Source organism: Cyrtonyx montezumae, unplaced genomic scaffold (genome assembly GCF_038088225.1).
Source record: "Cyrtonyx montezumae isolate F1298 unplaced genomic scaffold, pur_monq_1.0 scaffold_1, whole genome shotgun sequence".
Classification (NCBI taxonomy): Eukaryota; Metazoa; Chordata; class Aves; order Galliformes; family Odontophoridae; genus Cyrtonyx; species Cyrtonyx montezumae.
In genome coordinates, this window is record NW_027071825.1 from 17,429,192 (window position 1) to 17,439,637 (window position 10,446).

The window sequence follows — 10,446 nt, forward strand, 5'->3', positions numbered from 1 at the left end:
AACTGAGATACGTAATGTATTTATCAAAAACAACCAGATTCATGATAGTAGCCTTCCCAAAATACCAAAAACTTGGCTGTGTCTTTTCTGGGTGCTGTCGTTCATTGAGTACCTGGTTGTCATTTTTATTTATTTATGTATTTATTCTGAAAATACATTGTTAGTGCAGGGAGAATGGGACACCTCTGAGAAAAAAAAAACATAACAAACGTTTTCTTTTGTTATTCTTTTCTTTGTGGTTCTTCTTGCTGCATCTCTGTGGTTAAAATCCGTACTGTTATGCAGATTATCATATTTTAAAACTCTTAAGTCAGATTCTGTAATCTCAGAAGTGTCAAAAAATCTAGGTGTAATCCTGTAAGAGTCACTGTAAGTAAATTTTTTAAGTTCTACAAGTTTGAATTACTTATGACTTAGAAAAGCATAGTGAAGATTCTATTAGAAGTTACGTTTCCTGACTGATCATTTTGTACATTTGTTTTAAAAGTGCATAAAATTGGTGTTAGTGTCAGGGTTGTATGATTGCTTAAATAGCAATGCTCCGTTGTGTAGACTAGAACTGTCACAGGTTAAGGGTGTGAGGAAAGTATTGGCTGTCAGCAATAACAAATCTTAGCTATCTGAGATGCACTCATGTCCAAATGTGAAAGTTTAAAGTAGCTTATGATCAGTAAATGCTTTAAAAGGAACAAATGGAGATTGTTATTGTGAGTTACCAATCTAATCATGTTCAGACATTGGTATGCAGCACACTTCTCATAGATGATCAATAGAGAATAAGCATAGCATTTGTGGTGTCATTTAGCTCTTCCTGTGTAATTTGTGTTCTTCCTCATCTTTTTTTTTTTTTTTTTTTTTTTTTAAGTCAATTTCCTGTCATCATGTAACTATCAGATGCTTTGGATAAGAGTACTTTTGGAACTGCAAAAGTAGTTTGGATATGAAGTTGAAAATGAGTTACACTGCAACTCCACCCAATCAAAACCTTGGAAATATTCATGACAGGACTGATTTCAGTGCAACAAGCTATCTGCAGAAATGGTAGCAGGCATTGCTCAAACCTGTCACACCTAACTTCTTTTTTCCCAGGCCACATCAATAAATAGTCTTCTTTGCATGTGAAAGTGTATCCACCCCTCTCCTGTTCCATTAATTGTGAGCATAGAAGGACCCTTCAGCTAGACTGACAGACAAATTGAAGCAGACCCCCTCCTTTTTTCAGAACAGTGTGCCCCACTTTAATATGCTTACAAGATGAAAGGGTCATTACAATTGATTGTGCTAGTAGTGGCACTGCTGCTATTTGTTCCCAAGCTTCATTTTTAGGAACCTGATTTTGTTCAGTACCAGAGACAAAAAAAAAAAAAAAACCACAACAGCTCACAATTTTGGATCAGTTAATATTACATTGTCTCTCACTTTCTGTTTAACTTTCATTATTCTTAGTAACTCTTTTACTGGGGAAAAATAAGAGGTATCTGAAGATTCTGTGTCTTTAAATTTGCTCCTAGTCTTTGTACTAATACACTATACAACATAATAATGTTGTTTATTACTGAACTTGCTCAATAGGTTGTTTGTGATTTCCAGTCTTGCTAACTGAAAGTACATTAAGCCATCTTAGAATATATGTCATGCTTTTAATTTTCCTTCTTCATTAACATGCAGAAATGTGTAGGTTCCACTGTTTTTTCTATATGTCAGGCATATTTTTTCTACCTAAACTCTGATACAATAAGTGGTAGGTCATTAGTTAGGAAGTAACTCAGGTTACCAAGGTGTGCTATCAAGACCCAGTAGTCCAAGACTAACACTTTGGTCTAAAACTCTAGAGTGCAGTGAATAACTTGCTTTACTGACCCTTGAAGAGCTTGGGAAAGTTTGTGATCTAGAATTATAATAGTCCAGTGTCAGTTTCTGGAGCACAGAGCCAGGAAAGAGTAGATATCGATATCCTTAGGGTGCTGCCAGATATGTTCCTGAAATTAATTATAGGGTATGCCTAATGAAGCTGTTTCACCATATCCTGTTTTCAACACAAAGCACTCCCTCTCAGAAATCCCTCCCTCTTCCACCTACATATAGAGTCAAAATAAATATGCTGTGACATTTTGGAGTCAGAATGCCACTAGGGCTCTGCTTTCCAGTTTCATTTCTGGGTTGCTGTGGTTGTAAAATACTGAAGACTGGATCTTACATAAATGTTATTTTTATCTTACTCCCATCTTTTTGTTCTTTTTCTGATTTTAAACGCTAAATTGTTTTCCACTATTCCTGTTCACTTTGGTGGAAAATCAGGGTTATACTGCACCATTGTTTCTTCAGGAGTGTGAGGGTTCAACCTGTTCCTGTGTTGCAGTAATATACCGTAATTGTAAGAAATTGCTACATAGTTGTTTGAAAGACTTCTCTCAGCCACTTACAAGAAGTTCAGTTTGTCACTTCCACAATTACATTTACACTTTGGCCCAATCTTGTATCAGTTGTGAGGGGGTTTTGCAAAAGGAGAAAAGCAAAGCAAAAGCAATGAGGTTATGTCCAGGATTGTAAATTTAGCCTAAAAAATCTATGAGGCTTAGAAATAGTAATTTCTGTTCTCAGTCTTTATACTACAGATTAAATTTTCTATTTCTTTTTATATAACTAGAATGAAAAGAAAAAAAGCTGATATTTTCATGTAGTCACTTCTCAGCCTAAAAAAAAATCATGATTGAATTATGAGACTTGTGAGACTTGACATTTACTGTTTCTTAAAATACTTTTTGAAAAATGTATTTATTTTGCAAAATCTGCAAAATGAATTAATTTATTTTTTCCTGTTCTCCAATTTATTCGCATAAAGCTGCTACAGTAGGAAAGCATATATGCTAACTAGCCAGTGTTTCTGTACCAAGGGAATGAGGATCAAGGTTACCATTAGCTAAGAGGTCATAAAATCTTCTGATGTCTCACCCAGCATCATAGTAACTTAAGGGATATCCCAGTTCCCTAGGGCTCCAAGTAATCACCACAGAGGTCAGGGTCAGCCCTTGAACTTCGGGTTGCACTCTTCCAACAAAGCAACCCTTTGCAAATAAATGTCATTTAAATTATTTCATGGTGTAGATTATAAATGTATAAAACTTTAAATACCTTGCAGCTAGCCACACAAAATCACCTTTTGAGGCTTATCATATATGTGAATTGTAAAGAACATTAATTTTTCTATTATTTCTATATTAAAATAATTAACATCAGACATTACAAAGATGATTTACAATGGAATTTAATTTTTGTGCTGTGATATTATTGATTTTCTACTGCTACCTGCTGAACATTTAATGTGATTACAGGAAAAAAGGTGCAGACTTCATTCTAAGAATAGTTAGTTCACTGATCGTGTAATATGTACGATTTGCTCTTGTAACTGTGTTGAGGCCTTACCTTGGGAGAAAGATGGAAAGTTTATGATTTTAAATGACCTGCTTGTTACTTTTACTGAAAGGTGAATGTGAAAGAGCTGTGTTTGAAGAAAATAGAATTCTCAGTCTTGTAGTGCTGTTTAGGTCACACAGGTTTGAAGCTTTGAAAATACTAAAAAGGAAATTCCTTACTGTTTACAGTTCTTATTCTTGGGACTCCATCCAGCAGAGGACTTGCCGATCACTTGCTTCTCCATTTCCCATTTTCATCTTTTACTTTTCATATTTAAATCATTTTGTAAATCTGAGAAAGGCCTAGAGTTTATGAATTTTAAGAGTTCTACAGTGCTGGCACAATATTTTCTGCAGTGACATGGTGTGGTATACTCTTTCTGAGTTTGTAAAATTCCAATTAGATGGAAAGAGTATCAACTAGAGAGTTTGAGAATGAGATATATTTTATGAGTATACAATATTGTATCCTTTCTTCTACTCATATAGCTGAATATGAATGTCAAGAGCAAGATTTAAGGCAAAAATAAAATTTCCTTGGTTTTTAGATGCCTCTTCACATTTTTCTAAGTTTTATGAAATCCAGATTTATCAGACTAGTCATATATGTTCCCCTTCCTAACTTTTTTTGGAAGAGTTATGCATTTTTACTATTTTTACATGCTAATTGTATGCCACCTCATTCCTGTAAAATCCTTCTTTGAGAATTTCAGTAGAAGAAATAGGCCAGAATTTAATAGTCTTCACCTTGCCCATTCTGGTTTTTCCACTCCCAGCTGTGGAAATGCAACCTCAGTCATGTCAAGCTCACATTTTTCTGTGCTGATTGGTAGGCCCTGATGACAGACACTGCCTTCTGAGTCAAAAGTAGGACTCGCTGTCCACTGAAAATGTCTGTTATTGTTGTAAACCACTGTAGGTTTGTACAAATCTTTCAGTGATGTCTATTTATACATTATTGTTGGTTCATTCCTTGTGCTGAAAGTGAATATTTGGAGATTACATGTCATGGTTTCATTTCAGAACTGCAGATTCTGAATTAATTCTAGATAATCCCTAGGTTTGGTGGATGGTTGGTTCCAAGTACTGGATGGTTCTTGTCTCAGTGCACCCGTTTTATGACAATTTGCAAAGCCCTAAACTACAGTTAATTTAAGGGCTTTTCACAGATTTAATGCTCCCTCCTGTAGCAAATCTGCTATGGTATGTAACACAAGGTAACTGAGTGTTTCAAAAACCATGTATATTAAACAGATTCTTGTCAAAAAGGCTTTTCAGAGCACAGGAGAGAAAAAAAAAAACAACAAAAAAAAACACCTTGAAAACAGCAATAGTCCCTTCAGGTATTTCTTCATCTAATTTATACATCTTCATTCCTTATTGTCTTCTGCTTACAATGCTAAATGTTGCTACTAATAGAGTTTGCATTATTCAGATGCAACCGAGTAATAACAAGTGTAGCGGTCCTGTGTTATAAATTCCTATTTCAACGCAGTATTTATGTCTGACACTGAAAACTGCTATAGTACATTGTATTCTTTTCTTCTTTTTAGGCTAGACTATTTCATGTGTGCTTCCCAAGGTACTGGTATTAGAATGAAAATTCTAACCTGGTGGCGTGCTGACCATTTTGTATCATAACAGATCTGCTGTTCTAATTTGGTATATAATAACTCAAAAGTGCTGCTACTCATGAATACATTTAAATGACATCTTTTGGCGCCACTCAGAATCAGTCACTTTGCAATCATACAACAGTTTAGTACCAACTAGCGTGATGTTCTGTATTTAATTATCAGGGATCTCCTGATAATTAAAAAATGTAACCAAAACATGACTTTTTCAGCTGTGCTATCATGGAGAGTTTGCAGAATGGTGTAATTTTTAAAATTAATTGGATACATAATTGTCCTGTGTTTGATAGAATATGTGAACTTCATTTTTCTTCTAGGATTTTTTTAATGAAATATTATTATCCTGTGTGTGAATGTTTCCTAGAGACAGTTCAGCTGAATTTCTAAGGTAGTGTGAGTTTTGTTGCTGTGATAGGGAGTTTCTCGTGCCACTTAATATTATGAGATTTTTTTTCTGCAGTGTAATCCTACAATAGCCATGAGCACCTTTAAGAATGTATTCTCTAGAAAGTAGTATCACATGTATGCAATTTTCTTTTCTACATAATATAGTTCTAGTTCCTTATTATTCAGAAGCATGCATTAGGTGAAAGTGAATCCTTAAGATACTTTTTCAAGTAAAAAAAGTTGCATGCTATTTCCTATAGTCAGTGTACTGGTTGTGGATATATATATATATATATATTTTTTTTTTTTTTTAAAGGTATCAGCAGTGAAGAAATAGTTATTTACAAACTGTGTATAAATATATTTAGCTTTTAATTTGAAGAGGATAACAACACTTTCACCGATGTCCTGTCAACATTATTACACCACGATTTAGCTGATGAGAACTGGTTCCTCATCACTAATTAACTGAGATTGATATGGAAGCAGGAGCAAGAATTTCAGGTTGTTGCCCCCAAATAATATGTCAGTTATTTTGTCAGAATTAGTTATTTGAATTAGTAGGAGATAATCATGATATTTTTTTGCGTGTGATGCTAGCCAAAAAGTATAGAAAAGTGTTATTGATGTCACATTCTCTTCTGAATTAAAGGAATGTAAACCTAAAACCTTAAAAAAAATAAACATACTAGGAACAACAGCAAGACTTGAAATATTAGTATGGAGGAGAGTGAAGTTGAATCATTGAAGAGAGGCTTTGAGAAGTCTGAGCTGCCATGTATGCATGTCTAACATTTGGTACCTACATCCACAGAGAAGTTCCAAAACCTGTTGTGTTTTCTTGTTGAGATAGCGGGAAATCCAGATGCTCAGTGACTTCAAGGATTAGACATTTTTCTGCATAGGCTTTCAGAATCCATTTAAGTGGATTTAAGTCTTCTCATTTAAGTGTATTTGAAAGGCAGATTGAGAAGTTCAAGGCACGATGTTTTCTAAAAGATGAAAGAAAAAAATCAGCAAGGAACTGATATCTGTTCTATTATCTATGACTGTTCTGTCATATAATGGGACATGTCTGGAGCAAGTTTCAGAGCCCCTAGACATATTTCTAACCCTTTTGTAGGCTGATGCTTGTAACTAGATTTTAAGAATAGAGAAAAGAATGTGTCATTCTCTAAAGAAGGTACCTCTTTTCACAGACTAAGGTGTTAACTTTTCACCTTTGGATTCCATGGTGTGCATAGATGCCTTAACTGAAGTAAACCACAAATTTCTTGGTAAGTGATTCATTTGATTAGCCAGGCTTGCATGTGTAATGCATAATTGTGATATTGAAGTTACGAAGTGACTCTTCTACCACCTTCCCACCAACCATAATCATGCTATTACTGTTTATTCTGACAGCAGCTTCCTTCTATCCAAGGAGCTCAGCACATTTCACAACCATTAAGCCTCCCAGTGAAATAGGTGAATATTATTATCCCATTTTCTAGGTGAGGCATATAGAGATTAATGACTTACTAGAGTCACACAGGAAATTGGTGACAGAGCAGTAGATGGCAGCTCCCCCAGCTCTTATGCCTATTGTTTTGTTCACAGAATTACTCTTTTGCTCCCCCCCCCCCCAAAAGGCACTCCTGATTTTGTAGCAGTTCTATTAATTCATGAACTGAGAAGCTGGACTACTGAATCAGTGACATAAGCAAACAGCAACAGCTCTACTTATTTTCTAACATAATGGAGGAATGGATCAGTGAGAGCATAGGAATGATTTTAAGTAATGACAGATTGTAAGGATTGCACTAAACTGAAACTGAATTTGAAGAAAGTGAAGAAGGTAAAGAGACTTTTCAGCAGTTTGGTGTTGCACCAGCCCACAGAAACTAGGTATGACTGGCACTGAGGAAACAGCTGTTAATCGGGTCTTGAGTCTTAAACATGACAATTCATTCTCAGGCTCCTCGATTTGGCTGTGGCTGTATTTCAGCATTTTTGTTTCAGCTGAGGAAAATGCATTCTACATTGTATAGGCGAAACTGTTCAAATACAGTTTGGGGAAAAAAGCATAGATCGCTTCTGTTGCCCATCCAGAAATTCCTTTGCTGTACGTGATGAGACCAATGTTTAATTGCTGACTCATGGGCTGTGTCCAGTTTCTCAATTTACAGCTTAATACAGATAAATGAGTAATGTTTCCCTGTTCAGCTCAACTAACTTCTGCTTATAGGTTAATGACAGTCTTCCAAAATACACATTGACTATTCTGTTACTGACCTCCTCTTTTTATTTCAGAGAATTAGTCATTCTATTTGTTTATCATGTTGATCTTATAAAAAAAAGTCAGCATTTGGTTTGAAAATTGCTGTAAAAATGAAAACTTCAGCAAATGGATTTTAATTTTTTGTTGTTACTTCTGCTGTTATTGACTCTACTGAGGATTATGCACTTATAGATTTGGCTCAGTAGTGTAACTTCCTGTACAGGAGGTATTATGCTATTTGTGTTTTGTCTGTGTGTATGCATCAATACACATATATGTGTATACACAGTATGAAGTGACTTCCGTGAACCTTCTATCTGTCTGATTTATATTACACAGAGAAGGAAAATTGCTTTTTCTTTCTTTAGAAATTGGGACTTCTGTGTTTCAAATATGTTCTGAGATAAATTTGCATATATTCATATTTATATAAAATAATTACTTTGTGTGTTTATTGTATAGTCTATTTGTGCAACATTATCCTGCCTAGTTATGCAGCCTTAAATTAGAGGAGTCCATTAGAAGGAATTCTTGGCAGAGATGAAAGCAAAGTAAAATCCAGGAAATAATCAAGATTCCTGAGTGAAATAACAGAAAAGCCATTAACTGAGATCATGCTCATCCTGACTATCACCAAGACTGGTGATATTTCTTTTAGTCAAGATTGGAGTAGAAGATGATACTTATGAAATCTCAAAGATGCTCTCTCTATGCAGAGAAAGGAGTTGAGTGAATTTCTCAGGGAGTGTCACTGAGTGCTGACAAAGGCTGACGCATACCATGTATGGCAGCAGACTTTCTGTATGACCTTGACGAAGTCACTTAATCTGTGACTTGATTTCCTCATCTGTAAAATTAGATAGTGGCAGTATTACATCCTTGCCTCAGAAGGCGCTCTGAGAATTACTTCATTGAAAGGTGTGTTCAAAGGTGAGTAGAAAAGATACAAAGCTAGTGTTAATATTTATTACTGGAAATCTGTACAAAATAAAATGATTTATTAATCAAATCCTGGAAATATATATTGCTAATTGGTTTTTGTTTGGGAAGTTGGCATCATCAGAAACCACATATATCCATCATATCTTCCCTCTTGCCTCTGCTTCCTTTGTGTATTCATATACAAGTAATTGTGTGCAAATTATTCGGTAAAATTAAACAACTTCTCTGCCTACAGAAAAGTATTTGTTTCTTTGATATCTGCTTTTTGTCTTCTATAAATGGTGAACATGAGACCTCCACAGCTAAAATCATTCTCTTAATAGGGGGCATCCTGTATTGGTTTGGCATAAAGACAATCTTCCTGGTGGATTGTAGTGTTGTAGAAGTGGGATCCTAGGGATCTACATCAATTTGGAAATCCAAAAGGACATCCACTATTGTGACAGTCTCCCTCTTGGCCTAAGGGAGAGTTACATGATTATTAATACCATATCAGTGCTATGTAGTTGCACAAATCTCATGGATGTAAGTTATGGATATACAATTCCTTTTATGGCAAGTAACCTAAAAGTCAATTAGCCTAAGTAGTCAAAACGTGTTGATGAATGTGCATTATCAAAGTAAGTTTATACCAACCTGTGTTTTTCACCATGTAAACATGATATTTTTGACGCAGTACTGTTGGATTACAAAACTCTCTAAAGCTCGTCATAACCAAATCCTAGCTGCTCACTCAGGAAGGGGCAGCATGTATGCTATAGACGTGTTCCGTGCATTAACTGCAAATGTCTCCAATTAATTTTTTTTCTTCAGTCCGAATATAGAGTCTGGTAAATCACAAATGGGAGTTACTGGTTGTTTATATGAAGTGTTGCGTATGTTTGTAGCTACACCCAAAGACTCACCTTAAAAGTACATAGGGGCAATACCATTTGGTAGCTTGCACAACACAAGATAAGATGATGCAATGTTCATATGTCATTGCTGTTCATGTCAGGTGTTTCTCCTGAGAAACACATAAGTGTATGCCATCAGTAAGACAAGTCTTTTTCACCCTCATTCTACTGTGTCAAAAACTGAAAATCAAAAAATCACTAGATGTGGTTCATTTGATCACTCCATTTTTATTCTTTTGTAGTCAAGTGAAACTTTCTTTTTAGTCGCTAGATCTCCCAGAGATGTCGTCTAACCAAGAATTTCAGGGTGTAAGACATTATTGTTACTTACAGGGTACCAGAATTGTATTAATGTTGGTAGGATTAAAGTCAGACCGAAAAGGTGCTAACATGAGCAAAGATAATAAATTAAAGAGAAAGAAGTTGAAAGTTTTTAATATGTGAGAAATGGTAGTTTTCACTTTTTTTCAGAAAGTATGAACTACAGTTTTGCTAAATTATCAGTTAAGCATTTATTGAGATTACATTTGATATATTTCCTTAGGAGTGCGAAATATACTGTATTTTAGTTGCCTCTTAGAATGCACTGATTTTATTTTATTTTTTAAGAAAACTATGCTTCACTGGAGTAAGAAGAACAGAGCTTTTCTGAGCAGTATGGAATTCTACTCTATTATGTCTTGATATATGTTTAAGAAGGGAATATAACTGTGCATTATAGGAAGTATAATGTTTACTTATATACAGAAAAAATGTGGGAATATTCAGAGGCCTTGCAAACAGTATAAATATACTTGCAAACAATATAAATATTGGCAAAGAGGAAATACTGTTCATAAATAAAATGTAAATAAATATTTATTCATATTCATTATTATAAAATTCACGTAGCATAGTAAGAAGGCTCAACAGGA